The sequence below is a fragment of the Sus scrofa genome, chromosome 3 (assembly GCF_054392235.1).
Source record: "Sus scrofa isolate SSC_HxYL_T2T_F1_AM1 chromosome 3, Sscrofa_HxYL_maternal_Yorkshire_Landrace_v2.0, whole genome shotgun sequence".
NCBI lineage: Eukaryota > Metazoa > Chordata > Mammalia > Artiodactyla > Suidae > Sus > Sus scrofa.
The window spans coordinates 2234443-2240442 of record NC_139385.1 but is presented as its reverse complement, the minus strand read 5'-3'; the positions used below and the strand labels follow the sequence as shown (position 1 = coordinate 2240442).

Here is a 6000-nt window from a genome sequence, read left to right as displayed (position 1 = left end):
GATTCAGAAAACCCTTGAGGCCTTCCCACCTGTCCAGCCGCGTGCAAGTGCAACATACCCAGGGCCCCGTGCCATAGCTTTGGGGGTAGAGGCTGGAACACCCGCCTCCAGAAGTTGGTTTCCGTCACAGGTGTCTGAGAGCACCTGCAGGGGTGGGTCAGATAGACTCTGTCACCAAGTGTCCAGGAGGGCTGTGTGAGGCCTTTAAAGTGTGCTGACTGCCAGGCAAGCCCCAGGAAGCTTCCAGAACAGAGGCTGAGGCAGAAAGCAGCCTGGGAGTGCCCAGGGCTGCAGGATTCCTTGCCTCCCACTCTGCGGTGGGAAAAGCCTAACCCCACATCCCACTGAGGCCTCTGGGAGAATCTTCAAAGTGGGGGGCAGAGCCTGCAGAGCCTAGAAGGGGGCGACCCTTCCCAAGGCCGCTCCTGGGCTCTGGCAGGTCCCTGAACCCGAGTGGGTGGCTCTGGGGTCAGAGCAGGTGGGGGCTGAAGCCCCAGGCAGGGGCCCAGCCTCATCCCAGCTGGGGCAGGGCCTCCCGGAGGCCGCCTGGGGGTCTCCAGCCCCAAGCCCACCCCGCCCGCCGCCCCGCAGCCTCTCACGCAGGAGCCACTCCCCATCCCCACCTCATCGCCTCCCTCCTCCAGGGTTGGGACCCAGGCTCCACCCCTCCCCCTCTTCCTTATCTCATTTTCTAACCTTTTGCATTTTTTTTTAAGTCTCATTTCCTGTCGGGTTTTGCATTTCCCTCCCCCTTCCAGCCTATGACACACTTTCTCTCCTTTTTTCTCTCTTTTGCCTCCTCTGGTCTCCTGAGTCCTGCCTGGGCGTCGCGCAGCCCCCTCCCGGCCCTGCAGCCCCTGGGCGGGCTGCGCCCCTCGGACGGTCCGGGCGGCCGGGACCGAGACCCGGAGCGCTGGGAGGAAGCCGGCGGCCTGCGCGGAGGAGGCGCCGTGGCTGGCGGAGCATGAGCGGCCCAGGTAGGCGCCGCGGACGCGGGGGTGGAGACGGGGGGGGGGGGGGGACCGCGGGGGCCACATTGGGGCGGCGCCGTCGTGGTGGGGGACGCGGCTGGGGGAGAAGAGATGCGGGGGGGCCAGAGGCCCGCACCGGGGGGCACAGAGTCCGGGCGGTGCGCGGGGGTCTGCAGGGACTGGACCCCCATCCCTCTCGCCATCTTTCCTCCTTTTCTTCTTTCTCCAACTCCCTCTCTCCTCCCCCCCAAAACCTTTTCCTTTCTTCCACTTCCCATCTCTCCGTGTCTCGCCTCCGGGTTTCTCTGGGGCCACCTGTCCCTGAGTGGCTCCTCCTGGCAAAGTCCCCATGCCCCTCAGAGAAGAAAAGGATGAAAGGGGCACCGGGCCAGCAGCCCAGCAGGGTGCCCCTTGGTGCACACCTGCCCCAGAGGAAGGAAGAAAACCTTTTCTAAGACCTGAAAGGGCAGGAAGTTTCCAGACCACAGCCAGGCCTGACTCGGAGGCTCCCGAGAAGGTGGGGCCCCTGCGAGGGGAGGGGAGAGACGACAGCCCCTCCCACGGGGAGAGTGTGGAGCCAGGAGGGGCCCAGGCCCCCAAAATGCCAGGATGAGCTCCTAGTGGCCTCTGGCCGGAAGTCCCTTCCTTTGGGATTTGACCTCCCCCAAGACACTGCTGGGGCTGGAAGGGCTTCCCCCTAGGGTCTCCCCAGCTCTTGGCCCAGGACGGGGGAGGGGTTCTTTTCAGAGCTCAGAGCACAGTTGGAGGGTCCCAGGGAGCCAGTTGTGGTGCAGGGAGCAGGGCCTCTTGGACCTGGATGTGTCTGAGCTTCCTGACAGCTGCTCCAGGTGGAGTCGGCAGAGGGCCGTCCATCCACCCAAACCTGGTCTGGGACCAAACCCACCTCGCCCAGCCTGCCCCTGTAACATCAGAAGAGGTCTCCCGACATTGACAGCCCCTCCTGGAAAGTGCGGGGCTACCAGCCTCCCAGGAGGGAAGGGATGTTGGGCCGGGAGTGGACAGCTATTGAGAACTTGCTCGGTGGCTAATGTGCATCGGAAAACCCAAGCGCCGTGAGCTAACGCGAGAGTGGGAATTCAGCTAAATTGTCCACTTCTGCCCTGGCCCTTGTCTCTGCTTCGCTCCAGCCCCAAAGCCGCTGTAAAGAGGTGGTGGTCCTGCCGCGGACCGGAGCAAAGGGAGCCCGGGTCTCAGCTTTGTCACATCCCAGCAAAGTGGTTTGGATGGACGTGGATTTTATGAGCTCCCACATCAGAAAGGAAGGCTCATAGCCCCACCAGCCTCTGCAATCTTGAGTCTGCGCGAATGGTCCTTTGCATGATGTTTTTTAATTGTGGTGAAATGCAGCTGATATAAAATTTGCCATCTTAACTGCTTCGAAGTATACGGTTCAGGGGTATTAAATGCATTGACGTTGTGCGCCATCACCACCATCCGTCTCCAGAACGTTCCATCTTCCCAAAAGGAAGCTCTGTCTCCATTAAACAGCAACCCCACTTTTTCCCTGTCCTCCAGCCCCTGGTAACTGCTTTTCTACTTTCCATCTCTATGAAGGTGGCTCCTTTAGGGACCCTGTGGAGGTGGAATCCTCCAGTACTTGTGTCTGGCTTAGCATCACGTTCTCAGACTTCATCCCTGTTGCAGCAGGTGTCAGAATTGCCTTCTTTTTTAAGGCTGTATAATATTCCACTTTACGGACGGCCACATTCTGTTTATTTGTCCATCCTTTATGCGATCTTTCAAAATGACGTGTACGCCTAACTCTTCTGACAGTGATGGCCCTTGTTAGAATCGCTCAGTGGGCACTGTCTGGGGGACACCGTGCTGGGCACCGTGGGGGACACGCAGAAGGAACGTGACACCCAAATGTCTCCCCTTAAGTGGTTCAGGCTGTACGGTCTGTGTCGCTGTGACGAAGGATTGAGGGAAGGGAGGATGCTGGGAGGCGAGCGGGGGAGGTGGTGGGACTCAAGGGCCCAGGGGTTACGAGAAGATTCTGGGCTGAGGAAGTGCTGACTTCCTCTCCACTGTCCTGCATGGTGTTTCTGCACCTTCCCACAGAGGCTTTGCTTCCCCAGGCTGCCAGGGCTGGCTTGGCGTGTCTAGCACTTTATGCGTGAAAGGCCGGATCGAGTCCCACTGTTCAGATGATTGCGACGAGATGGAGGCCCAGATGCTGATAATTGGAGCACCCCCTATCAGCTTAAAGCTGCCTTCTGTGCTCTCTTGCCTTGCCCTTGGCCTTGCAGACAGCGCCTTCTGGCAGTCCAGACGACGGTCAAGCCCATGGCCAGAATTCCCAGATGACCAGCTGGACACAGAGTGAAGCGTGTGTTAAAGTCAGATCAAGGAACGAAGGGAGTGGAGGCCCAGGTCCCACCTTCGGGATCCCAGGCTTGGAGGGGGAGGGGGCGGAAGGAGCTTCAGGCCATGTCATTTCTCCACAGCCAAAGCAGGCCAGTTGGTCCAGAAAAATTTGAATTGATTGAAATATGCAGACTGAAATGAAAGGCTGACTGCCAAGGAAGCCCCTTAAAATCACTTTTCTGCAAAGGAAAAATTAAGTTGGCAAATGCCCAGATGCCAGCCTCCTCACCTGCGGTCCAGCCCACAGGAAGGACATGGCTGGTGACGTGACACGTGCAGAACACGCCCCGTGCACCATCCCCCACCCAAGTCTCTTTGAGCACCTGCCACTTGCGGGTCAGTCGTTTTCGTGGGGTGACTTTTTTCAGGAGGGTTGCCTTCTTGTCCGTGGTTTATTCAGGGCTGTGAGATTAGAATGGTCGCTGTCAAATTTGCGTCATGGGCCAGTGCTGAGAGGTGATGAAGCCGCCTGGTCCAGCCCCACAGGCAAGGCGGTGAGCCTGAGGTGGGGTGCTCTGCATCCCCCCGCGCCCCCGAGTGGCTTCTGTGTTGAGGGTGTGGCCTTCTTTCCCACCGCCACTGCAGCTCAGGAATGTGAGTCACCACACTCAGGTGTGGCCGTGACCAGGCAGGGCCCCAGGCAGGGCCCCAGGCTGTCCCCCATACCTCCCCGAGGCTGCGCCAGCATCACCCCAACCTCTGCTTCGCACAGTCAGCGCCCTCCCCTGGTGCTGGCCCTGTCCGTGGAGAGTCCGAGTCCTCCAGGGGACAGATCCAGGGACTTGGAGCCTGGCTTTAGAAAGGGCGTCCACCCTGGCTTTGCCACGTACTGGCGGTGTGACCTTGAAAGTCACCAATGGCTCTGAGCCTCCGTTGCCACGTGGGTAAAATGGGTCTGAAGCCCCGCCTCCTAAGTTAATATAGACTCAAGTCTTTCCAATCAGAGCGCGAGCTCTGCCTGTAAAGGTGCCCTTATGACTTGGTTATTTGTGACAGGATTGGGGGTGGGAGATAGAAAGCAAAACCAGGTACACGTGACAAGCTAGTTCCTTAATTTACAGAGCGCTCTCAGAAGAAATCCGTGAGATGCAGGCATCGGCAGACTTTTTCTGAAAAGGTCCAGACAGTAGTTCTTTTAGGCACTGAGAGCAGATGGCACTGTGGAGGCAGCTCAGCCCTGTCCTCGTAGCAGGACCGGATCTGGCCCCTGGTGCAGGCTGGACAGTGCAGGAGAGGCCCTCCAACCATCGCTGGCCAACTCCAGAATTGGGGCACCCAACCCAGGAGAAAAATGCTTAAAGGATGTGAAAAAGCAGAACTCGAATAGACCGAGCCCTAGCCGTCATGTATGATGAATAGATGTAAAGAAATACAACAGGGATGTGCCATCTTTATCACTGTCAGAGTGGCGAGGGTCAAAACGTTTGATAAAATCTAGTATTGGCAAAAGAGAGGGAAACCCGTGATCTAATGGGCGGTGGCTTTAACCATATTTGCCAAGATGATAAGTGAGTAAACCAGGAATTCCGCCTCTAAGAAATTCTCTTACGGAGAGACTTGTCCATCTTTTTTTTTTTTTTTTTTTTTTGCCTGTCAGGGTTCCTTGTAGCATTGTTTTTATGGGGGAAAGCTCAAAACCACACAAATGCTCCAAAAAGCAAGGTTTATCCAGACAGTGGAATTTCGGGAGGCTGTTAATGAGACAGGGACATAGAGGGACTTTTTGGAAGAAGCCACTGGCATGAATAAGAAACTGCTCTAGGAATTCCCGTCGTGGCTCAGTGGTAACAAACCCGACTACTATCCATGAAGCCTCAGGTTTGATTCCTGACCCTGCTCAGTGGGTTAAGGATCTGGTGTTGCCGTGAGCTGTGGTGTAGGTCGCAGATGCGGCCTGGATCTGACGTTGCTGTGGCTGTGGTGCAGGCCGGCAGCTACAGCTCTGATTCAGCCCCTAGCCTGGGAACCTCCATAGGCCGAGGCTGCAGCCCTAAAGACCAAAAAAAAAAAAAAAAAAAAAAAAAAAGAAAGAAAAAGAAAAGAAAAGAAAGAAACTCCTATAGTAGGATGTCTGGGGAATGGGGGTTCAGGGACCAAGGGGAAAACATTCTAGTATTTATTTTGTGTCCTTTCCTTTTTTTTTTTTTCATTTATAATGATTTTTATTTTTTCCATTATAGCTGGTTTATAGTGTTCTATAACTTTTCTACTCTACAGCAAGGTGACCCAGTTACACGTACATGTATATATTCTTTTTCTCACATTATCCTCTATCATGCTCCATCGTAAGTGACTAGACAGTTCTCAGTGCTGCAGTGCTACAGTGCCACACAGCAGGATCTCATTGCTTACCCATTCCAAAGGCAATAGTCTGCATCTATTAACCCCAAGTTCCCTGTCTATCCCACTCCCTCCCCCTTGGCAACCACAAGTCTGTTCTCCCAGTCCATGAGTTTCTTTTCTGTGGAAAGATTCGTTTGTGCTGTATATTAGATTCCAGATAAAAGTGATATCATAAGATATTTGTCTTTCTCTGACTTACTTCACTTAGTATGAGAGTCTCTAGTTCCATCCATGTTGCTGCAAATGGCATGATTTTGTTCTTTTTCATGGCTGAGTAATATTCCATTGTGTGTGTGTG

At 55.3% G+C, this 6000-nt stretch overlaps 1 protein-coding gene across 2 annotated transcripts in view; it reads left to right on the top strand.

The window, feature by feature from the left end:
• Window positions 1-787: 787 nt before the first annotated feature.
• Window positions 788-6000, top strand: part of CARD11 (caspase recruitment domain family member 11) — a 121975-nt gene continuing 116762 nt past the window's right edge. For both annotated transcript variants that reach the window (XM_021086018.2, XM_021086015.2), the window contains exon 1: window positions 788-977. The gene's annotated coding sequence lies outside the window, so the exon portion shown is untranslated. The remainder of the gene's footprint in view (window positions 978-6000) is intronic.